We start from the raw sequence: 26731 nt of genomic DNA, 5'->3' as shown, positions 1-26731 counted from the left end.
CGGTACTCCTGCAGCTGCCGGTACTCCTGCAGCTGCCGCTGCCGACTGCCGCTGCTGCTGCTGCTGCTGCTGCCACTCCTCCGCGGTTCACCCGCCGGCCTTCTGCAGCTTACATGGACCCAGTCCATGTCTGCACCTAGAAGGTAAGTTGAAGGAAAACGCAGGGTCTCTTACCTGCTGTTCCCGACTTTCCTTCTCCCGCTGGTGACCGTCGTTCCCTCCGTTGCGGGTTCGAGCCGCTCGGACCAACCCCGGTGTTCACGGGCCTGGTCCTTCGCGGCAGTTCCGCAGCCGGTAAAACCCGGCTGTTCCTATCCCGGTGCTTACCTTTTGAAGAAGGTTTTCGTCCCCAACGTCCCGTTCCTACTCCATCAGTGCCTCTGCACTCGCTGAGCGTTTCGAGCCCCGGTACCGCTGGTCCGTGCTGTCTGTCCCGCAGCCTCTGCGCTGGCTGCTAGCGACTGGTCCCAAGCCAGTCTCGCTTGAGACTGGCATACGGACCTCTTTACTTTGCTTCCCGCCCGGCCGAGAGGTGAATTTTGCCGGTGCGGGAGCAAAGTCGGGCACAGGTTGTTCCCCTCCAGGGAAACTCGTGCTGTTGCTGCTGCCGGCTGCTCGCCCTCCACGGGTCTCCCCGCCAGCTTTCCGCAGCCACCTAAAAGTAAGTAGTAAAAAGGGAAAACGCAGAGTCTCTTACCTGCTGTTCCCGACTTTCAAATTCTCCCGCTTGGGGAACGCCGTTCCCCCCTGTGTGACTCGTTGCCATGCGTGTAGCGATATGACATGCATGCGTGGAAGCGGGGTTCTTCACGAAGTCACTCACGTGACTCCGAAGTAAAATTTTAGTTTTTTGTGTTATCCATTCAAGTCATACCATACATTACATTAGGTAATGCACAAGAGAAAATAAACAGAAGGCACAGTATAGTGTACATCTACAGAAGATGCGCAGAATATAAAAATCAACAAAGCCTGCAATGAAATAGATTGGAAGATTGGGAAGTTTATCTCAAGCATATGTGACGACACAATGACACAGCGATGTCACAGTGGAGTTGCTGCCTTACAGCGCCAGAGATCCGGGTTCGATCCTGATTACGGGTGCTTGTCTGTACAGAGTTAGTACATTCTCCCCATGATCTGCGTATGTTTCCTCCCACTCTTCAAAGACGTAGTCATTGGGTTGAGTAAGTCATTGGGTTGAATAAGCCAGAGATGTGGTCCATTGATCTAGAAACAGGAGTTTGAATCCCAGGGAAGTTGAGTTAAATCGGCAGTTGAGTGGCACAGCCAGTAGAGCTGCTGACTCCCAGCACCAATGACCCGGTTCGATCCTGACCTTGGGAGCTGCCTGTGTGGAGTTTGCACGTCTTCTCTGTAAACACGTTGGTTTCCTCTGGGTGCTACGGCTTCCTTCCACATCCCAAAGTCGTGCAGGTTTGTAGGTTAATTGACCTCTGTAAAATTGTTCATATTTTAAAAGGGAGTTGATGAGAAAGTGGGATAGCATAGAACTGAAGTGAACGGGTGATCCATGGTCAGTGACTACTCATTGGACCAAAGGGCCTGTTTCCATGCTGTATCTCGAAACTCAACTCAACTCAACTCAACTGCAAGTGGTGAGATTAAAGTATGATAGATAAGATTGCCTTAAAATTTACCCAAAGCTGTAGATATGAAAAGGATGAAGATGGATGCAAGTGTTCACTGGACTCAAGCATCTCATTTAACTTTGAGTTTGTATCTTTGAATATTACAGCTAATCATTATTATGATGGTGAAGGTGTATAAAATTACTAGACTAAGTGGGACCTGTTGGGTCCCATGTTCACACGGGAGGGCTGGTCCCCCAATGCAATATTCCACCTCTCCACCAATTCCAATATTGGTGGCCAGTGGGGGGAAGGCTTTCTGGAGTGCTAGTATGGATGTTCTGGGCCGATGGGACTGGTTTGCAGAGGGCTAGTATGGACAATCTGGGCCAAATTAATTATTGGACTGGCAGCTCAGTCACTCAGGCCTGGTGGGCTGGCAGCTCAGTCACTCAGGCCTGGTGGGCTGGCAGCTCAGTCACTCAGGCCTACTGGGCTGGCAGCTCAGTCACTCAGGCCTGGTGGGCTGGCAGCTCAGTCACTCAGACCTGGTGGGCTGGCAGCTCAGTCACTCAGGCCTGGTGGGCTGGCAGCTCAGTCACTCAGGCCTGGTGGGCTGGCAGCTCAGTCACACAGGCCTGGTGGGCTGGCAGTTCAGTCACTCAGGCCTGGTGGGCTGACAGCTCAGTCACTCATGGCTGGTGGGCTGGCAGCTCATAACTCAGGGCTGGTTGGCTGGCAGCTCAGAAACTCATTCTCCCCATATCCCCTGACTCTGTTATTTTTAAGAGCCCTATCTAGCTCTCTCTTGAAAGCATCCAGAGAACCTGCCTCCACTGCCCTCTGAGGCAGAGAATGTTTCAATGAGATCACCTCTCATCCTTCTAAACTCCAGAGTGTACAAGCCCAGCTGCTCCATTCTCTCAGCATATGACAGTCCCACCATCCTGGGTATTAACCTTGTATACCTATGCTGTACTCCCTCAATAGCAAGAATGTCCTTCCTCAAATTAGGGGACGGAAACTGCACACAATACTCGAGGTGTGGTCTCACTAGGGCTTTATACAACTGCAGAAGGACCTCTTTGCTCCTATATTCGATTCCTCTTGTTATAAAGACCAACATGCTTTCTTCACTGCCTGATGTACCTGCATGCTTATCTTCATAGACTGATGTACAAGGACCCCAGATCCCATCTCATTTTCATTTAATTTAATTTCCATTGCAATTTTAGTTTCAAACACAGGGCAGGCCAAACAACATCGCATTTTCATTTCATTTCATTTCCATTGCCAATTCAGTTTCAAGCACAGGGCAGGCCAAACAACTCATCTTATTTTCATTTCATTTCATTTCCATTGCCATTTCTATTTCAAGCACAAGGCAGGCAAAACAACTCATCTCATTTTCATTTCATTTCATTTCCATTGCCATTTCAATTTCAAGCACGGCAGGCCAAACAACTCATCTCATTTTAATTTCCTTTCATTCGCATTGCCATTTCGGTTTCAAGCACAGGGCAGACCAAACAACTCATCTGATTTTCATTAAGGGCTAACAAATTATTTATTGCAAGTACAATACAGACTCACAGTACAGTAGGTTCAGTTGACTCACAGCAGAATCACTGTTCTGGCCTCTCCCTCGTGATCTTCCAGAGTGACTCACGTCCAGGCATCCGGGGTTTTATAGTAATCTCCCACCGGAAGGGGCGTTACCTTCATCATGGTGATTGATAGGCGAGAGGACCAATCAGCTGATCTCAAGATTTTTTAAACATTCATAACTTTTTTATTTTTCATCAATCAGAAAAATCCTCATGGCTGCCTCAGCGGAGGAGGACTGTGAGTAAGATGGCCAAAAATCATAGGGTAGCGTTTTTCCTAAAATCAATAAACAGCGCAGATAGGAAGTGGTCAAGTTGAGACTTTTAGTTATATAGACAGATGAGAGGCATAGATAGGATAGACAGTCAGAACCTTTTTCCCAGGGTGGAAATATGCAACATCAGATGGCATAACTATAAGATGAGAGGGGGGAGGGGGGATATAACATATGAGGCAAGTTATTTCACACAGAGGGTGGGGGAGGGGCTATAACGCATTGCCAGGGGTGGTGGTGGAGGCAGATATGATGGAGGTTTATGGAGCTTTTAGATAGGCACATGGATGTGCAGGGAATGATGGAATATGGATCACTTGCAGGCAGGTGAGATTTCAGCTGGGCATCATGTTCGCCACAAACATTGTGGTCCGAAGAACCAATTCATGTGCTATACTGCTCTATGTTCTTGTTCTAAGGGTCTTCCCCTCATTTGACTTGCACCCTACTTATAAATGGGATGAGCTTCCAAATCTTTCCTCAGGCATGGCACATTGAAACAGGGATAGGATCGTGAGGGAAGCTATCTCCGTAATGGTAGCCATAAAATTACCAGATTGTCATAATGATCAGAGTAAGGCCACATGCAAACTATCCCATAATATCTCACATTCCACTTGTGTAGCTTAAAACCGAATGGTATGAATATTGAATCTTCCAACTAGGTAACTTTATAACCTCCCACCTCTCCCTTCTTCCTCTCTAAAACCCCTCTCCCTTCTTCCCCTTCTTCCCCATCTCCCCTATGCCCCACCTGGCCGAACACAGAGCACCTATATGTCCTCTCTGTAGAACAAACAGTATTGCTGATTTGATCCGTGTCTGGTTTTTGACTGCTGACTTTGCACCACCTCCTCCCCTTCCATCTACATTCCCTCCTCTGACTTCACAATATGCAACTCTGCAATCCTTTTGCCCCACCCCTTCTGCCTTTTCATCTCCGGCCTTTGTCCAACCATCTACCTTTCAAAAATAAAACCTTGCCTGTATCAACCAGTTACCTGACAGGCTTGGTCCTGCCCTTCTACTCTTCCAGCTTCCTTTCCCCCCTGCCTCCCGACTCAGTCTGAGGAAGAGGCATAGGGAAGAAAGGTCGTAATCCAAAATGCCACCTATCCATGTTCCCCAGAGATGCTGATTGACCTGTTGAATTGCTCCAGCCCTTTGGGTCTTTTGACATAAAAATCACTGATGTTAGTTTGGGATGGAAATCGGTCTTCCTCAATCTGGTCTATATGTGAATCTAGACTTATTCAGTTAACTGCCTTTTCCAATTCAGGGACAATAGATTACCGACATTACCGACATCCTGCAATGAATAAATCTTTTAAAGTCCAGTGCTCTCTGTCTGCACAACTGCTCTCTGTCTGCACAACTGCTCTCTCTAGCAGGCATTGATCAATGATGTAAATCCATCCTCTTTTTAAAGAGGGATTTCCAGCTCCAGATCGACAATTCTCAGCTGTCCTTTTGATTTAGCATCCTAAGTGCTGGAATCCTGAAAGCCTGGAATCCTAATTAAAAATAATACTCACGTGAACTAAACAAAGTAAACTGGAGTAACTCAGCAGGACAGGCAGCAACCCTTCATACTTCCCCTCCAGAGATGCTGCCTGTCCCGCTAAGTTATTCCAGCATTTTGTGTCTACCTTCAGTGTAAACCAGCATCTACAGTTCCTTCGTACACAAAATAAAATGAAACTTCCATAAATTTAATTAATTCTCTTCAATACCTTTGGCAATGATTTTCCATTTCCATATCATATACTTAATTCCTGATTCAGGAAGACAGCGGAACTAATAGCAGGATTCACTTCAATAACTCATGCACAGTGGCACAGCTGGTAGATCTGCAGCCTCACAGCACCAGAGATGTGTGTTTAATCCTGGCCTCGGGTGCTGTCTGTGTGGAGTTTACACGTTCTCCCTGTGACTGCCTGGATTACTTTCAGTTGCTCCAATTTCCTTGCTCATTCCGAAGACGTGCGGGTTTGTAGGTTAATTGCGCATTGTAAAATTGCCCCTAATGTGTAGAGAGTGGACGCAAAAGTGGGATAACATACAGTGGAACTAGTGTGAACAGATGATCGATGGTTGGCATAGACTCGAAGGGTTAAAAGTCCGGTTTCTATGGCATACCTCTAAACTAAACTAAATTTGCATCTAATGGAAAAAAAAATTAGCATCTGGTGCAACTATTTGCTATGTCCAATTTTCTGTGTTCAATTTAAATGCAGATTATAGCAACAAAGCACTATGTTTAACATAATGCACTTTATTGGGTTTTAAGAGAAAGCTCCCTCTTAAATATGTTTAAGAAAGGACTGCAGATGCTGGAAAAATCGAAGATGGACAAAAATGCTGGAGAAACTCAACGGGTGAGGCAGCATCTATGGAGCGAAGGAATAGGTGACATTTCGGGTCGAGACCCTTCTTCAGACTGATGTGGGGGTGGGGGGGGCGGGAAGAAGAAAGGAAGAGGCAGAGACAGTGGGCTGTTGGAGAGCTGGGAAGGAGAGGGGAAGGAGGGAGAAAGAAAGGACTACCTGAAATTGAGGGTCAATGTTCATACCGCTGAGGTGTAATCTACCCAAGCGAAATATGAGGTGCTGCTCCTCCAATTTGCGGTGGGACACTCTGGCCATGGAGGAGGCTCAGGACAGAAAGATTGCTTACGGAATGGGAGAGGGAGTTGCATTGCTGAGCCACCGGGAGATCAAGTTGGTTAATGCGAACTGTGCAAAGGTGTTGGGCTAAGCGATCGCCAAGCCTGTGCTTGGTCTCACCAATGTAGAGCAGTTGACACCTGGAGCAGCGGATGCAATTGATGAGGTTGGAGGAGATGCAGGTGAACCTCTGCCTCACCTGGAAAGGCTGCTTGGGTGCTTGGATGGAGTCGAGGGGGGAGGTAAAGCGACAAGTATAGCATTTCCTGTTTTTGCAAGGGAAAGTACCAGGGGAGGGGGTGGTTTGGGTGGAAGGGAATAATTGACCAGGGAGTTACGGAGGAAGCAGTCTCCGTGGAAAGCTGAAAGTGGAGGAGATGGGAAGATGTGGCCAGTGGTGGGATCCCGCTGGAGATGTCAAAATGTTGGAGGATTATCGTTGTATGTGATGGGTGGAAGGTGAGGACAAGGGGGACTCTGTCCTTGTTACGAGTAGGGGGATGGGGAGTGAGAGCCGAGCTATGGGATATAGAAGAGATCCTGGTGAGAGCCTCATCTACAGTCAAAGAGGGGTAACCCCGTTCCCTAAAGAATGAGGACATCTCCGATCCCCTCGTTTGGAACACCTCATCCTGGGTGCAGATGCGGCGCAGACGGAGGAATTCTCTTTAAAAAATGGTTGTTTATGAGTTTTCAGAAAAGTTCCTCGTTCCTTTGAGACCTCTATTTTAAATAATTGTTTTAAATTCTAGGTCTAACCATCTGGCTTCAACCTGCTGGGTCTGTAGAACAATGCTCGATGAAAAATTAACCTCTAAACTGAACTTCTAGTTTACATTTTCTTATGCAAAACTGTTATTTGTAAATAATTGAAGCAACAGAAAGTCTTTAACCTAACGTGGTGTCGTGCTGCTTTTTGACCCACCACCTGCCTTTAAAATGGGCAGATGCAATTTCTATAATAACACAAGAAAAGGAGCAGGGATAGTCCAAGCTCCCCCTTGAGCCTGCTCTTCAGTGAGATCACAGCTAGTGTTGACTTTGGTAACATTTGGCACTTTCTCCCCAATTTGGAAAGGTTAAGAGGCAAATGGATGAAACACAGGCAAATGGGACTAGCATATATGGGGCTTCTTGGTCTGCATTGACGAGTTAGGCAGGATGGTCCTTTTCCGTGCTGTATGATTCGATGACTATGACTCCTCTGACGTTTTATTTCCACCAGTTCTGTATTACATTGATATTTGTACGAATCACCAGCTCTCCCATATTTTCTCACTTCAATATATGCTCATAAAGGTTCATCGAGTGGCATGGTGGCACAATGGTAGAGTTGCCACCATACAGCGGCAGACACTCGATTCTGACTACGGGTGCTGTCTATACGGAGTTTAACGTTCTCCCCGTGACCTGCATGCATTTTCTCTGAGATCTCAGGTTTCCTCTGACACTCCAAAGACGTACAGGTTTGCAGGTTCATTGGTTTAGGTGTAAACTGTCCCTCGTGTGTGGGGATTGCTGGTTGGCATGGACTTTGGTGGGCTGAAGGGCCTGTTTTCACACTGTACCTCTAAACTAAACTAAAGGTCAATGCTCTATTTCTGTTCAGTTGCTGACTGGATTGGCTGATATAGATGGATGTGAGGAGCATTGAAGTGTTTGACATGATTTCTGTGCTGGCAAATCATTTTTCAGAACGGCCGTTTTTGCTCTTTTGTCTACACAGACCTGGACCACTTCTCTCCGACAGGGACAGTTCACCAACAGATTCTCAGCACCTCTACAACTCACGGTTATCTGTAGTGAGGGCATGGCGTGGTATGTTATTTCCTATATGCCTTTACCATGAAAGAGGGCACATCCTGGCTGTTTCTATCTAAAGAAGGGTCTTGACACCCATTTGTTCTCCCCAGAGATGCTGCCTGTCTCGCTGAGTTACTCCAGAATTTTGTATAACCAACGAATCCCCGTCTACCGATACTCACCTCCGCATAGCGGAGCTGGTCCTTACCCTCAACAACTTTTCCTCTGACTCTTCCCATTTCATCCAAATCCAAGGGGTAGCTATGGGCACGCGCATCGGCCCCAGGTATGCCTGCCTCTTTGTAGGGTATGTCAAACAATCCTTGTTCGAGGCGTTCTGTGACCCTACCCCCAAAACTCTACCTCCGCTACATTGATGACTGCATTGGTAGCACCACCTGCACCTATGCAGAACTCACTGACTTCATCCATTTCACCACTAACTTGTATCCGGCACTCAAATTCACCTGGACCATTTCTGACATCTACCTACCATTTCTTGACCTCACTATCTCCATCGCAGGTATCTGACTACTGACCAACATCTACTACAAACCCACTGACTCCCATGGCTATCTGGACCACACTTCTTCCCACCCTGCTTCCTGTAAGGACTCCCCTAATCCAAATCTTCCGTCTGCACCGCATCTGCACCCAGGATGAGGCCTTCCAAACCAGAGCATCGGAGATGTTCTCATTTTTTAGGGAACATGGGTTCTTCTCACCCATCATGGATGAGGCCCTCACTTATGTCTCCTCGGTACCCTTCAGCTCTGCACTTGCTCCCCCTTGCCCCCCTAGTCCTTACCTTCCACCCAATCAGCCATCGCATACAACACATAATCCTCCAGAATTTTCGCCACCTCCAATGGGATCCCACCACTAGCCACATTTTCCCATCTCCACCCCTTTCCGCCTTCCGCAGAGACTGTTCCCTCCGCAACTCCCTGATTAACTCATCCCTTCCCACCCAAACCACCCCTACCCCAGGTACCTTCTCCTGCAACCACAGAAGATGCAACACCTATCCCTATACCTCCACCCGCAATTCTGTCGAGGGACCGACAGCCCTTTCAGGTTAGGCAGAGGTTCACTTGCACCTCCTCCAACCTCATCAACTGTATCCGTTGTTCAAGGTGTGGACTCCTATACACCGGCGAGACCAATCGTAGAATGGGCAATCATTTCTCGGAACACCTTTGCTCAGCCCACCTGAACCTACCTGATCTCCCAGTTGCTGGACACTTTAATTCTCCTTCCCATTCCTACACAGACTTCTCCTCCATTGTCAGGCTAAACGCAAATTGGAGGAGCAGCATCACATATTTTGCTTGGGCAGCTTACAGCCCAGTGGATTGAACCTGGACCTCTGGTGCTGAGGCAGCATCTCTACCTGCTGCACCACTGTGCCGCCTGTGTCTGGAAACAGTAACGTGGTAAACAAGGTGTGACAAATAATAAACATTGGTTGTGTGTGGAACATTTATTCTTGAATCAATATGAGAGTTTTAGTTGTGAAACATTGATCAGAAATCTCTGCAAATACAAAATAGTTGACACTGACTATATGAATCAGAATAATATCTATGTTACTGACAGTTAACAGAACCTGCTTTGCATGAAGATGTATTAGTTCAGATCTACTGTCATTATAGCAAAACCTGAGTCTATAATTAGCAGCGAAGCTTTGCTTTTCTGCAATAGGTTAGGTATACTTAATCTTAAGAAGGGAGGGAGAGAGAAAACGGGGAATTACAGACCAGTTAGTCTAACATCGGTAGTGGGGAAACTGCTAGAGTCAGTTATTAAAGATGGGATAGCAGCACATTTAGAAAGTGGTGAAATCACTGGACAAAGTCAGCATGGATTTACGAAAGGTAAATCATGTCTGACGAATCTTATAGAATTTTTCGAGGATGTAACTAGTAGCGTGGATAGGGGAGAACTAGTGGATGTGGTGTATCTGGACTTCCAGAAGGCTTTCGACAAGGTCCCACATAAGAGATTAGTATACAAACTTAAAGCACACGGCATTGGGAGTTCAGTATTGATGTGGATAGAGAACTGGCTGGCAAACAGGAATCAAAGAGTAGGAGTAAAGGGGTCCTTTTCACAATGGCAGGCAGTGACTAGTGGGGTACCGCAAGGCTCAGTGCTGGGACCCCAGCTATTTACAATGTATATTAATGATCTGGATGAGGGAATTGAAGGCAATATCTCCAAGTTTGCGAATTACACTAAGCTGTGGGGCAGTGTTAGGTGTGAGGAGGATGCTAGGAGACTGCAAGGTGACTTGGATAGGCTGGGTGAGTGGGCAAATGTTTGGCAGATGCAGTATAATGTGGATAAATGTGAGGTTATCCATTTTGGTGGCAAAAACAGGAAAGCAGACTATTATCTAAATGGTGGCCAACTAGGAAAAGGGGAGATGCAGCGAGACCTGGGTGTCATGGTACACCAGTCATTGAAAGTAGGCATGCAGTGCAGCAGGCAGTGAAGAAAGCGAATGGTATGTTAGCTTTCATAGCAAAAGGATTTGAGTATAGGAGCAGGGAGGTTCTACTGCAGTTGTACAGGGTCTTGGTGAGACCACACCTGGAGTATTGCGTACAGTTTTGGTCTCCAAATCTGAGGAAGGACATTATTGCCATAGAGGGAGTGCAGAGAAGGTTCACCAGACTGATTCCTGGGATGTCAGGACAGTCTTATGAAGAAAGACTGGATAGACTTGGTTTATACTCTCTAGAATTTAGGAGATTGAGAGGGGATATTATAGAAACATACAAAATTCTTAAGGGGTTGGACAGGCTAGATGCAGGAAGATTGCTCCAGATGTTGGGGAAGTCCAGGACAAGGGGTCACAGCTTAAGGATAAGGGGGAAATCCTTTAAAACCAAGATGAGAAGAACTTTTTTCACACAGAGAGTGGTGAATCTCTGGAACTCTCTGCCACAGAGGGTAGTCGAGGCCAGTTCATTGGCAATATTTAAGAGGGAGTTAGATATGGCCCTTGTGGCTAAGGGGATCAGAGGGGAAGGAGAGAAGGCAGGTACGGGATATTGAGTTGGATGATCAGCCATGATCATATTGAATGGCGGTGCAGGCTCGAAGGGCCGAATGGCCTACTTATGCACCTAATTTCTATGTTTCTATGTTTCTAATCATTCCCTGGAATCATGCCCATATCCAGGTTTTAAAAGACAGATGAAGTTGATCTCATCACTTTAGATCTTCTCTTTGTATGAATTCAAAGTGCTTAAACAAATTTCTCATTGTCAGGATGGTTTTTAATCCTGGCTGATTTTTATAATGGCTGATTTTTTTAAGATTGTCAGAAGCTGGTAGAAACTGGAAATCCAGTGTGACCAGGTCTGAACAGTCAGAAACTATAACAATCTCTTAAAGCTCAGGGATGTGACTAACAGAACCCTCATTCAATTCTGGATGTCGTAGTCTCTGTTTAAAGAATATAAACTTCTGATGCACAAAAAAGGCACAAAGTTGATTTGGAGTAACTCAATGGGTCAGGCAGCATCTGTGGAGAACATGGATAGGTGATGTTTCGAGTCGGAACCCTCCTTCAGACTGATTGTCGGGGAGTAGGGAAGAGAGCTAGGAGAAGGGAGAGGCAGGACACATGTGTGGTCACAGGTAGTCACAGGTGTGGTCACAGGTAGACACAGGTGAGGTGGTATGTCACAGGTAGACACAGGTGAGAGGGGGTGTGGGCAGGTTGATAGGCAGATGGTTCAAACAAAGGCCAGTGATACAAAACGTAGGTGTGAGACTAATGGATTGAAGAGTTGCAAATTGTGAAGCCAGTGGAAGGAACAGGGGTGGCGGGGAAGGGGGAGAAATAGGTGCAAATTCAAGTGGGGCTCAGGGGAGGAGGGCGGAAAGAGAAGGAAGGGGTGTGGGTTAGAATAGGGGGAGGGGAGGGGAGTTGCGGTGGTTTTCCTAAATTGGAGAATTTGAGTTCATACTGTTGGGCTGTAAGCTACCCAAGCGGAATAGGTGGTGCTGTTCCTCCCGTTTGCAGTAATCCCGAGTTAATGCAGCACTCTATGTGGCCTCTTTTTTTGTAGATCAGCATCCACATCTCCTTGCTTTTGCATCTAAACTTCTGATGCAATTTGGGTTGAGGGAAAGCTTGCTGATGCCAAATTTCCAGCATGATCGACCAAAGCAAGTGTTGTCTGCGAAGGGCGCTCAGCATCGCCAAGGACTGCTCTCACCCCAACCATGCACTGTTTACCCTCCTACCATCCGGGAGGCGCTACAGGTCTCTCTGTTGCTGGACCAGCAGGTCCAGGAACAGCTTCTTCCCTGCGGCTGTCATACTACTCAACAATGTACCTCGGTGATTGCCAATCACCCCCCCCCCCCGCCCCGGACACTCCTCCCACAGGAAAAACACTATGACTGTATGCATGTAAATAGATTTATTTATTGAAATCATCTTCTATGTCGCTCTTCCAGGGAGATGCTAATTGCATTTTGTTGTCTCTGTACTGTACACTGACAATGACAATTAAAGTTGAATCTGAATCTGAATCTGAATCTGAAAGAAAAAAAAGGATCAAAAATTTGAAGTAGAATGTTCTCTGTCAACAGAATATCTACGCCAATCACCTTGGTAAACATATATGTGCCCAATTTTGATAATCCTCAATTTTTTAATAAAATCCTGAATATAATTGCAGAATTTAACTACCAAAATGTTATAATTGGAGGAGACTTCAACTGTGCTTTAGATCTGTACTTAGATAAATCGACGCAAAAACAAAGAGGTAATATGAAAGCTAAAACTAGTGAACTCTTAAATACATATATAAAAAATACAAATATAGCAGACGTCTGGAGGATCGCGAATCCGACTGGAAGGGAATACTCGTTTTATTCAATGGTACACAAAACATACTCACGTATAGACTACTTCCTAGTGGATACAAAACTAATCCCTTATACTATGAACCCTAAATGTCACACCAATACGATTTCAGATCACTCCCCGCTAACTTTTGTCCTAAAATTAGAAGGAATGTCTACGAACAAATCGTTCTGGAGGTTTAACTCACAAATTTTGAAAGACCCACAAGGGAGTATATATCTAATAAAACAGATGTACCTATTTTTTGAGACAAACGATACACCAGATATATCGCCCACTTTATTATGGGAATCCTTCAAAGCATTTATTAGAGGAGTCATTATCTCGTATCAAGCTTTTCAAAACAAAAAGAATAAGGATGAACAAAGACAATTAGAAGAACAAATCAGACAACTAGATATAGATAATGCTAAAGTTCCAACTATGGATAAACATAATAAAATTTGAATACTGAAATTTAAGCTAAATAAATTATTATCAGAGAAGGTTATAAAATTATTCCAAATTACAAAACAAGAACATTTCGAATTTGGGGATAAACCCCATAAACTTTTGGCACGCCAACTGAAAAAACGGGCAAAAAGATCATGCAATTTTAAAGATTAAATCAGATAGAGGGGAATTATTAACACTACCTAATGACATCAATAAAAGATTTGCTCAATTTTACAAGAATTTATACACATCAAAAACGCTAATAGACAATAATAAAGTTTCTGAATTTTTGGACAATTGTAACCTTCCAAAACCAGAACTGAAGGAACAAGAGCAACTGGGAGCACAAATTACATCTAAGGAAATAGAAGACACAATAAACACACTTAAGAATGGAAAAACACCAGGACCAGACGGATTCAGTAATGAATTTTAGAAATGTTTTTACGACATAGTTACACCACGTCTACAGAAAATGTATACATATGCTTTTAAAGAACAAATCTTACCTGAAACACTAGCAGAATCAACGATCACATTAATACTTAAAAAAGATAAAGATATAGATGAACCAGGCTCATATAGAGTTATTGCTTTGTTAAATACGGATCAAAAAATATTAGCGAAAACACTAGCTAGAAGACTGTGTCAATATGTTAGTAAATTAATAAATGAGGATCAAACGGGATTTATACCTAAGAGACATTCATTTAATAACCTGAGACGTCTGCTTAACATAATGCACTCTCACAAACCTCAAGAACAAGAGTTATCTATCATTTCATTGGACGCAGAAAAAGCGTTTGATCAAGTAGAATGGGATTATATGATTAAAGTATTGCAAAAATTTCAAATGGGAGAGAACTTCATCGCATGGATAAAATTATTATATAACAAACCCACGGCTAGAATATTAACTAATAATATACTATCTACGAAATTCCAATTATCAAGGGGCAATAGACAAGGATGTTCATTATCACCGCTGTTATTTGCTCTGGTAATTGAACCTTTAGCTGAAAAAATCAGAACACACCCGGATATTTATGGTTATAATACAAAATATTCAAATAAAAAAATATCCTTATATGCAGACGATGTATTACTGTATATCACAAAACCCCAAATCAGTATACCAAACATTTTAAATCTAATTGAGGACTTTGGATCTTTCTCAGGATACAGAATAAACTGGAACAAAAGTGAAATTATGTCGATAAAACCAAAAGACTCAACACATCTCTTGAAATTCCCCTTTAAAATAGCCACAGAAAAATTTTAATATTTAGGAATTGAAATCACTAGAAACTATCACGCTATGTTTAACGCCAATTATAGCCCCTTACTTAAGAAACTAAATAATCTAATCAAATTCTGGAAAACGCTCCCGATGTCTTTAATAGGTCGAATAAATGCTATAAAAATTATCTTTTTACCACAAATGCTATATTTATTTAAATCAATATCCCACATATAAAAATGCTCCAATACCAACAATAAAAATGTGGATTTCAAACATGTTCGAAACACTACACTTGGAAGAGATGAGACTCCTCCTAGCAGGCAAAGCAGACCACTTCCAAAAGACGTGGTCTGCATTTATGGAACTATTACAAGCATAAGGTGCAATAGTAATTTAAAATATAAATGGTACCAGGATCTGGTAACGGGGGATATAAAATAAATTAATATATATATATATATATACGGTTGGTATATCCTTTTTTGCGGAGTTTTGTGTTACAATAGAGCGATTGTTTTTCTTTTTTTTTTCTTTTCTTTCTAGGGTCTTATTTCCTTTCTTTACTTCCTTCTCTAACTTCTTCCCTAAGGGGCTTTCTTTCCCCAACACTTTCCTGCACCTTCACGATTCATGCTCACTTTCCTTACTTATTTTATTTCTATATTTTTTAAAGCTCGAAAAACGAAGTGGTACAACAAATGTAATAAGATATATCTGATGTGTATTATTGTAATTTACTGTACTTGTAAAAAAAAAAATAAAAATAAAAAAATTTAAAAAAATTATGTAAACCCCCCCCCCAAAAAAAACAGAATATCTCTGTCAATAGACAATAGACAATAGGTGCAGGAGGAAGCCATTCGGCCCTTCGAGCCAGCTCTGCCATTCACTGTGATCATGGCTGATCATACACAATCAGTACCCCATTCCTGCCTTCTCCCCATATCCCTTGACTCCGCTTTCTTTAAGAGCTCTATCTAACTCTCTCATGAAAACATCAAGAGAATCGGCCTCCACTGCTTTCTGAGGCAAGAATTCCACAGATTCACAACTCTCTGGGTGAAAATGTTTTTCCTCATTGCCGTTCTAATGGCCTATCCCTTATTCTAAAACTGGAGCCCCTGGTTCTGCACTCCCCAACATCGGGAACATGTTTCCTGCCTCTAGTGTGTCCAATCCCTTCATAATCATATGTTTCTATAAGATTCCCTTGACTCCACTATCTTTAAGAGCCCTATCTAGCTCTCTCTTGAAAGTATCAGGAGAACCGGCCTCCACCGCCCTCTGAGGCAGAGAATTCCACAGACTCACAGCTCTCTGTGTGAAAAAGTGTTTCCTCATCTCCGTTCTAAATAGCTTTTCCCTTATTCTTAAACAGTGGCCCCTGGTTCTGGACTCCCCAACATCGGGAACATTTTTCCTGCCTCCAGCGTGTCCAAACCCTTAATAATCTTATATGTTTCAATAAGGTCCCCTCTCATTCTTCTAAATTTCAGAGTATACAAACCCAGCCGCTCCATTCTCTCAGCATATGACAGTCCCGCCATCCCGGGAATTAACGTTGTGAACCTACGCTGCAGCCCCCAATAGCAATAATTTCCTTAATCAAATTTGGAGACCAAAACTGCATACAATACTCCAGGTGTGGTCTCACCAGGGCCCTGTACAGCTGCAGTAGGACTTCTTTGCTCCTATACTCAATTCATTTTGATATATAGTTTAAAGATCAATTCAAAGGCACTGATATGTGAAAGTGATACGATACCATTGTCCTGTAGTCCCTCTAAAGCTGTACCTAGTCCCCTATTTTTATGCAGTAAATGGTCTTGCTCTGCTGATGTACTTTAATGAGTAACACGTTAATTGCTCATTTGAAATGTAGGTATTTAATGTGAACATACAAATCTGTACAGATGCATCACAGAACGCACACTGTCAGGGTTGTATCGTGGCTTGCTTTGGGAACAGTTCTACCCAAGTCTGCAAGAAATTGCAGAGAGTTGTAGATGTAGCCCAGTCCAACACATGGACCAGACATCCCACCATTGGCTCCATCTAATAAAAGACGTGTTCCACCTTCATTCCATCTTCTCCCTGCTCGCATCTGGAAGAAGATCAGAACCCTGACAGTGTACACCACCAAACTCAGGAACACCTTTTCCACTGTAATCACCTTCTGAAAGTGCTACCTTAAGCTAGGATACTGTCCGATTTACCTCTACTCGACATTAGACTTTGTCTTGGAATTGCTGCACTACAATATGCTACAATGCAATTAACTATATTTAGCAACCAGCATTTTCCCTTTCGTTCTACCTATTGTACTTGAGTTTGACTCGATAGTATGGATGTATATACAGCATGCATGTTATATCTAATCTGTTTGGATAGTATGCAAAACAAAGCTTTTCAATGTACCTTGGTGCAGGATACAAAAATAAACCTAAAATCTAAATCCTGACTCTTTTCAGACCAATCTTTGCAATATAATTTTGTAAGCATAGTTTGCTTAGCAAAACAATCTTGTTCCCCATTTGATTTTAGTTCGGTGTTCTCCTTGTAATTTTTCTCTCTATATTGAGCCTACCACCGGAGAAGGTCGACTTAGATTACGTCAAAATGTATTGATCCTTACAATGTATATCAAAATGAATTTCTTGAAACTATATATCAAAACAAATTGATCTGTAAACTATCTAAATCAATGGCTTTGAGTTTTTGGTGGAGGATTTCTTTCTGACAATGAACATTAAAATCAGCCCATGGCTTGAGATTGATCTAAGGTCAGTGACAGTGTACACAATTCCCAGCACATTCCTCCACCTTACAAATCACTTTGACAACAATGTTGTATGTGAAGGATTGTCAGAGATTTTGCTCAAAAATGGCATCATGTATCAATTTCACATATCAGTGCCTTTCTTTGGTTGTAAAATCCAGATTAAGTCTTCCCTTCTATCCATTGGGTGCAAGGCATCTGTAGAACTACAATGGCGAAAAGAGTGAACAAAAAGATAATAGGTTTCAAAAAAGGGTTTTTTGTCTTTTTGCAATTCAATCTGAATGGACAGGACATTGATCCACTGAGCCGACAAAGGTGTTTTTGGACCTGGAATTTTTCCCCTTTTGGATTAAATACATAACTACATAAGAAATCTTTCAGAAAGAACTGCAATGCTGGAAAAATCAAAGTAAAACAAAAATGTTAGAGAAAATCAGCGGGTGAGGCAGCATCTATGGATCGAAGGAATAGATGACGTTTCGGGTCGAAACCCTTCTTCAGATTGATGTGGGGAAGGGGGAGGGCTGGAAGAAGAAAGGAAGAAGCGGAGACAGTAGGCTGTGGGAGAGCTGGGAAGGGAAGGGGAAGTAGGGAGAAAACAAGGACTGCCTGAAATTGGAGAAGTCAATGTTCATACCGCTAGGGTGTCTTGATTGTCCTCCTCACAACGTCTGGATAAATTCGAAGATATTTCCAACGTACTATTCCAGCATTATCTTCACAAGGTCGTACTCACAGAATCAACTTACAGACAACGTGGCACTCTCCTCTCACAATTGTCATTTCATCAATGATTATAAGGTTCAAAGTGGGATGTTCAATTCCATTTACAACTCTTCAGGGAATAAAACAGTCCGCACCTGCATAAAGCACAACCTAGACGGAATGCAGGCCCGGGCAGCCAAAGGCTAGTAACACGTGCCACAGAAATGGCAGTCATTGATAAGACCAACATGAGAGCATCATAGGAGTGGGCAGCACAATGGCATAGTGGTAGAGTTGCTGCCTTATAGCACCAGAGATCCAAGTTCAATCCCCACTACAGGTGCTGTCCATATGGAGTTTACATGTTCTCTCTGTGACCATGTGGGGTTTCTTCAGGAGATCCAGTTTCCTCCCACATTTCTAAGACATACAGGTTTGTAGGTTAATTGGTTTCTGTAAATTGTAAATTGCCCCTAGTGTGTAGGATAGTCCAGTGTACGGGGTGATCACTGATTTGCCCTGTTTCCGCGCTATATCTCTAAACTAAACTAAATAATTTATCCTTAACATTCAATGACAATACCAGTAACTAAATACCTAATGATCAACAACCCAGGATTAACATTAATTAGAGAATCAAACGGGCCAGTCACATAAATGCTGCGCCTCACCACAGATTGGAGACTGGGCCTTCCGCAGTGAATAACCAGCCTCCTGACACCTGACTGATTTTCCACAATCCACAGGACTCTAGTTTGGAGTGTGATAGAATATTTTCCACTTGCTTGGATGAATTAATGCATCCAAAAAGTTCAATTCCATACAGGGCAAAACAGTCTAATGGAGAGGTACACTTCCACCACCCTAAATATTAATTCCATGTCTCACCACAACACAACGGCTGCTGTGCGTCTCATTTATAAATGCACTGCAGTTATTCCCTCAGGTGCCCCAACATTATCTCCCAATGAATGACCTCTTATCATTAAGAAGACCCAAGGCAGAAGACACACAGGATCACAACATACAGGTTCCATTAAGGTTGCACAGTATCCTGACTTGGAAATGCATCACTCATCATTCATTGTTACTGGGTCTCAATCCTGGATCTCCGTATACCACAGCACTGTAGCAGTACCTGCAACAGAAGGACTGTACTGGTTCAAGCGGATAGCTCACTAACACAGTGGCGCAGCGGTGGAGCTGCTGCCTCACTGCGCCAGAGAGCTACGTTTGATCCCGACTACAGGTGCTGTCCGTATGGAATTTGTATGTTCTCCCCGTGACTGCATGGGTTTTCTCCGGGTGCTCGGGTTTCCTCCCACACTCCAAAGAAGTACAGGTTTGTAGGTTAATTGGCTTGGTAAAAATTGTAAATTGTCCCTAATGTATGTAGGATAGTATTATTGTGAGGGGATCACTGTTCAGCACAGACTCGGTGGCCCAAAGCACCTGTTTCCGCGCTGTATCTCTAAACTAAACAAAACAACTTCATGGAGGCAATTAGAGATGGTCTCAATGCTGGCCTTCTTACCAATGGCCAGATCCTGAAACATGAGCAAATAAGATAAAACCAATCCACCTACACAATGTGATGTAAAACAGCCACAAACTACTGGAGAACCTCAGCAGGTCATGCAGCAACTCTGGAGAATATGGATTGGTGACGTTTTGGGTTGGGACTTCATCAGACTGATTGTGGTGGGTGGGGGGAGGAAAAAAGCTGGAAGAGAGATGGACAGGGCAAAGTCTGGCTGGTGAAGATGAGAGGGGTGCAAGGGTTTGATATGTAGAAACAAGGAATTGCAGATGCTGGTTTGCAAAAAAAAACACACCAAGTGCTGGAGTAACAGCAGGTCAGTAAACATCCCTTGAGAACATGAATAGGTGACATTTTGGGTTGAGACCCTTCTACAGGCTGATTATGGAGGGGGGGGGGGGGGGGGGGGGGGGGGGGGGGGGGGGGGGGGGGAGAAAGCCAGAAGAGAGGAGGAGCCGAACAAAGCTAATAAATAAATACCATTGTTAATTTTTGTTATCTAATTAAAAAAAAACTGTGCCTCAGAATATAAAACAGTTTGCATATCATAAACTAGCCTTGATTGTTGCTGCCAGTAATAACAGGTTCCGTTTCAAGACATATCTCAATAAAACACGTGCCTCTTGACCCCTGGAACAGGCTGGTGATCCGAGCTGTGGACCCTACTTAAGGTGACAGCTGCCTGATGCTCAGGTTTAACACTGTAGTAAGTCCTCGTTGCACATAGTCAGGATGTGCACCAATTGTTAGCACCAATTTCTTCAACTCAGAATTAAGTCCAATTTATTCCGCTTATGAGTTTGAAGATTTGGATGCTTGCAATTTTTTATTCAAAGCACTAATTTTGACTTCAAATCAGGCAAACATTAATTATTTTGAAAAAATGGCTGACACATGGGCAATTACCCTTCATACTGCTTCACTGAGCGCATAATCTTCCAAGCTAATACCTGCAGAACTTCAGAAATATTATACTTAAATATTTCCACCTGCCATGAATACACATTCTGAAAATAAAACTGTAAACAGGAGGTTTGCTCATTTAGTGTCCATGCTGGAGTCCACACAATGCTTCTTCCAATATATTCCAGATAACCCGAGCACCCTCTACACTTCACGCTGCCTCGGCACAGTCAGCAGCAAAACCAAGGAGGATTCTCACCCAAGTCACTTCCTCGTCTCCACTCTCCCATCAGGCAAGAGGTATAGAAATGTGAAAACACATACCTCCAGATTCAGCAACAGTTTCTTCCCAGCTGTTATCAGGCAACCATCCTGTCAACAACTAGAAAGCGGTCCTGAGCTACCATTTACCTCATTTGAGACCCTTGGGCTATCTTTAAGGGCCTGTTCCACTTTCACGACCATATTCACAACCTTTTTTACTCGTGGACATTTTTCATCATGCTGGAAAAACGCCCCGACCTACTTGATGCCACGAGTACCTACGACTAGCACCACGGCCTGTTACAACCTAGCTACGCTCTCCTACGACCTCCTATGACCTCGTGACAACCATGCTGCGAGTACGAGTCAAGGGCAAACTCGGCAGAGGTCATGAATTAGGTCGTGAAAGTGGGACAGGCCCTTTAGTCGTTACTGGACTTTACTGGACTTTATCTTGCACTAAACACTATTTAGTGCAAGATCTTTATCATGTATCTGTACACTGTGAGGCTCAGTTGTAATTATGTATAGTCTTTCCGCTGACTGGTTAACATACAACAAAAAGGTTTTCACTGAAATTAAACTAAACTAAATTAAACTAAAACAGATGCCCTAATCACAATCACAAAATGCTGTTTGTTCGGGGTTTTTTTCTTTTAATTGGTGAATTGTGTGAACTGTGTGTAATTCAATCATTTAAGCAAGGCAAGAGAGTGAAACCAAAAAAAACCACAGAAGAAAAGTAAATTATCTTAGTTAAACAAGTGACACAAAGTGGTTAGGCAGCATCTCCGGAGAACATGGATAGGTGACGTTTTGGATCGGGACCCTTCTTCAGAATGATTTAAACTATTTTAATTCCTGTGTACTTTTCATTTTCTGATAAGCTAATTGAGTTCTGTGGTGCTATTATCCTCTACCACCGTGTGGCGCCGCAGTGGCTGCCTCGCCAACAGTCTGTCTCGTCTTTTCCTTCTTTGGTGTTTTATAGTACGTGTTAAATGTATGCTTTAGTGTTATTTAGCTGCTTTATGTGGGGGGGAGTAGAGGAAAACTTTTTATAAACTCTTACCTCGACGGAGATTCGACTAACCACGGGGGCCTGCAGACTTTAACATCGTAGGGCTTGTGGTCCCTTGGCTGGGGACCAACTTTGGGAGCTGAAAACCGCAGGAGCTTGAATCGCCCTGACGCGGAGCTTCGATCACCCTTATGCGGGAGCTTCGATTGCCCGACTGCAGATTGTTCGACTGCCCCCGAACACGGGAGAAAAAAGAAGGAAGAAGATTAGACTTTATTGCTTTCCATCACAGTGAGGAATGTATGGAATCCGCTGTGGTGGATGTTTATGCTAATTTTTATGCAGTTGTGTGTCCTGTTGCTTTTTTTTAGCATGGCTGTATGGTAAATCGTGTTTCACTGTCCCTTAATTGGTACACGTGACAATACACAGACCTTTGAAACCTTTGAAACTTTTATACCATTGGATTTTCATTGACAAGACTGCCTGCTGACAATGAATAAAACAAAAATCATTCCTGTCTTTTTCTTTGCCACACAAATCGGGAGATCATGGACAATGAATTCATAAAACATAGAACAGTGAACAAAACAGGATAAGAACAGATCCTTCAGCCCTGAAGAAGGGTTTCGGCCCGAAACGTTGCCTATTTCCTTCGCTCCATAGATGCTGCTGCACCCGCTGAAGTTTCTCAAGAATTTTTGTGTAACTTCAGCCTACAATGTCTGTGCCTGCACATAATCCACATCCCTCCATTCCCTGCATATCCATCTGCTGATCCAAAAGTCTCTTATATACCACTATCATATCTGCCTCCACCACCACTCCCAGCAGCATGTTCCATGTCCACCACCACCACTCCCAGCAGCATGTTCCATGCACCCTCTGTGTAAATAACTTGCCCCTCATATCTCCTTAAGCCTTTCCCCATCTCATCCTAAAGTTATGCCCTCTAGTATTTCATATTTCTATCCCAGGACAAAGGTTCTGATTGTCCACCCAATCTATGCCTCGCAAACTATGTTTTATAGTTCTGTAGATACGCTCTTCTCAAGCTTACCCTCAGTCCAATTGGTGTCAAAAACCACCGAGTCAAGCACTGGAACAACTAATCTTTATTTTTAGATTGAACAGCAAATTACCCTATCCGATACCTAAACCTCCACGGGTTCGATCCTTGTCTCTGCCTGGCTAAGCCCTTCAGCCTCATGCAAGTAGAAACTCTCCAAAAGATCACGCAGTCGCAAGCGAACTTCCAGAAGATCAACGCCGATCTAAGATGGAGACACCTTTTATACATCCACAAACTTTGAGGGGCTGAATCCACACAAGGGGTGGTATCCATATTTACCAATCAATACATTATTGACAGTACCCCAAACCAATTACAGAGTTTCCCATACATTGTTTCTAGGAGAAGCTTCTGGAAGGAAGCTATCTTAACTGAATAATGCAACATTTACCCCAGAACTCAAACAAACCTGCCCGGGTTTAACACTTTGGCCAATCAACAAACAGCGGGGTAACTGTCTCGCAACATTATTTACATTATTTACTATGCTTTTGCAGTAATCTAATCAACTTCATGCATTTATACTACTTTGGAGGTCCTCTGCAAAAATCGAATTCAGTTTGTCAATTGAAGAGATATTCATACATTTCTTATCTGCAACATAGATCTGTGACCCAGACTTAATGTCACCATTCAGCAGCTTGTCTTGTTATATACAGAAACACAGACTTGACCAAAATGGGTAAGCAATGCATGAATCTTCTGCTAAATTTTACTTCTATTCTTGCTCCTTTTTGGCCAGGATTTACAGTTCTATCAGATCTCCTCTCAACCTTTGGATTTTCAGAGAAAACATTCCAAGTCTGTCCAACCTCTCCCTGTAGCTAATGCCCCCCTAATCCAGGTACCGTTCTGGTTAACCTCCTGTGCACCTTTTCCAAAGCTCCAAAGCCTCCACACCCTACCTATAATTCAGTCACCCACACTTCCTACAACAATGGCTGGTTAAGTATCTTTTACAAATTTGGAAGGCGGAACATAGCATTTATTATAACAGTACAGCACAATAACAAGCGTTATGACCCACAATGGCTGTGCTGAACATAATGCCAAAACGAACTCTTATCTGCCTGCACTTAATCCATACCCTTCCATTCCCTGCATATCCATATGCCTATACAAAAGTTCCTGTGAAAACATTATTGTAACATAAGGTCATAAGGGATAGTAGAATTAGGCCATTTGGCCCATCCGCCATTCTATTATGGTTGATCTATCACTCTCTCCTAACCCCATTCTCCTGCTTTCTCCCCATAACCTCTGACACCCGTACTAATCTGAATCAGTCTATCTCTGCCTTTTAAATATCCATTGAACTGGCTTCCACAGCCATCTGTGGCAATGAATTCCACCAATTCACATCCCTCTGACTAAAGACATTCCTCCTCATCTCCTTCCTAAAAGAATGTCCTTTAATTCTGAGGCTATAACCTCTAGTCCTATACTCTCCCACTAGTGGAAATATCCTCTCCACATACTCTATCCAAGCCTGCATCAACCACTGTCCCTGGCAGCGAGTCCATTGCACTCACTATATTCTGCGTATAAAACTTTCCCTGCTCATCTCCTTAAACAAGAAAAATTGAAATGAATGCACCAAAATGTTGACTTGGCAAGGAATCTATTCACACTTTACCAATTCATAATGGACACTCAGAAAGCATTTGCTAAGGTCCCACATAGGAGATTAATGGGAAAAATTAGGGCACATAGTATCGGGGGTAGAGTGCTGACATGGATAGAAAATAGGTTGGCAGACAGCAAACAAAGAGTAGGGGTTAACAGGTTCCTTTCAGAACAGCAGGCAGTGACTAGTGGGGTACCGCAAGGCTCGGTGTTGGGACCGCAGCTGTTTACAATATATATTAAAGATTTAGATGAAGGTATTACAAGTAACATTTGCAAATTTTCAGATGACACAAAGCTGGGTGGCAGAGTGAACTGTGAGGAGGATGCTATGAGAATGCAGGGTGACTTGGACAGGTTGGGTGAGTGGGCAGATGCATGGCAAATGCAGTTTAATGTGGATAAATGTGAGGTTATCCACTTTGGTAGCAAAAACATGAAGGCAGATTATTATCTAAATGGTGTTAAGTTGGGAAAAGGGGAAGTACAATGGGATCTGGGGGTCCTTGTTCATCAGTCAATGAAAGTAAGCATGCAGGTACAGCAGACAGTGAAGAAAGCAAATGGCGTGTTGGCCATCATAACTAGCTAGAGCAGTTGACTAGGAGCAAAGAGGTCCTTCTACAGTTGTACAGGGCCTTAGTGAGACCACTCCTGGAGCATTGTGTGCAGTTTTGGTCTCCAAATTTGAGGAAGGAAATTATTGCTATTGAGGGGCTGCAGCGTAGGTTCACAACGTTAATTCCCGGGATGGCGGGACTGTCATATGCTGAGAGAATGGAGCGGCTGGGTTTGTATACTCTGAAATTTAGAAGAATGAGAGGGGATCTTATTGAAACATATAAGATTATTAAGGGTTTGGACGCGCTGGAGGCAGGAAAAATGTTCCCGATGTTGGGGAGTCCAGAACCAGGGGCCACTGTTTAAGAATAATGGAAAAGCTATTTAGAACGGAGATAAGAAAACACATTTTCACACAGAGAGCTGTGAGTCTGTGGAATTCTCTGCCTCAGAGAGCGGTGGAGGCCAGTTCTCCTGATACTTTCAAGAGAGAGCTAGATAGGGCTCTTAAAGATAGTGGAGTCAGGGGATATGGAGAGAAGGCAGGAATGGGATACTGATTGTGGATGATCAGCCGTGATCTCCTTGAACGGCGATGCTGGCTCGAAGGGCCGAATGGCCTACTCCTGCACCTATTGTCTATTGTCTATAATTTAATGACATCGCTAGGACCTGATGAAAAAGATCAAGTGGTAATAAACTTGCATATTTATTATGTACCTAACATTATAATTAATTAGGGTAGAAGATACTTGTACTTATTCTGTTCTTTCCTAAATGTCCAAGTATATTCTTGTTCCTTTGTTTGGCGCTGTCTCTACCTGGGTTTATTTTAAATGTGACTCATTGTCACTGACTATTCCTAACTTTCCTTCCCTGGAGAGCACAGACATATTCCTTTTATCCTTCCTGAATTGTTCAATGATCTAAAATATACCATTTTTGCTCCTTAAATTCTTTCAAACTCAAAAATGTATTGGCATTCTTGCTTGTATCTCCCTTCCATTTCACACAAGTTGCACGGTTCCCCGTCCACTGATGGTGATGATCCCTTCCCTGGTTATAAAGCAACTTTGGTGCAGCAACTTTCACTGTCTCACTCTCACTGTCATTCTTTGTGTGAGTATATTGGGACGTTAAGCTATTGTGGTAGGATTGAACCCATTCCTCACTAAAATCTCACACTACTAGCAGTGACAACTAAAATGAAACAGTGTGTGGGAAACTTGAGCAACAAGGTCATATTTTAGCATGGGGACCATTACCAGCCAAGATTTTTCAGGCCACACCGAACTACTGAAGGACCATTTTGGTCCATTACTCACTCAGTACGATTAGTTTTAGTTTTTAGTTTTAGAAATAGAGCATGGAAACGGGCCCTTTGGCCCACAAAGTACACCCTTGCCTTCGATCACCCGCTCACACCAGTTCTATGCTATCCCTCTTTCTCATCCATTCCCTATATATTAGGTGCAATTTTACAGAGGCTAATTAACCTACAAACCTGCACTTCTTTGGGATGGGGGAAGAAACCAGAGCACCTGGAGGAAGCCCACGTGGTCACAGAGAGAATATGCAAACTCCACAGATTGAACCCAGGCTTTTGGTGTTTTGAGGATAGCAGCTCTACCAGCTGTGCCGCCGTACCAACCTTAAACACTATTTCAAATGAACACCTAAAATAATGATCCAATACTTGACAATATTTCCCATGAGACAATACCACCATTCCTTCTAACCTTACT

The 26731-nt window shown here is 43.4% G+C and overlaps 1 pseudogene; it reads left to right on the top strand.

The window, feature by feature from the left end:
* The window catches only part of LOC129698552 (uncharacterized), a 71147-nt pseudogene that overhangs the window by 9604 nt on the left and 34812 nt on the right, over positions 1 to 26731 (top strand).

This window comes from Leucoraja erinacea, chromosome 7 (assembly GCF_028641065.1).
Source record: "Leucoraja erinacea ecotype New England chromosome 7, Leri_hhj_1, whole genome shotgun sequence".
In the NCBI taxonomy this organism is placed as follows: Eukaryota; Metazoa; Chordata; class Chondrichthyes; order Rajiformes; family Rajidae; genus Leucoraja; species Leucoraja erinaceus.
Note: the sequence above shows the minus strand (reverse complement) of the source record. Positions and strands in the feature narration are given on the sequence as shown.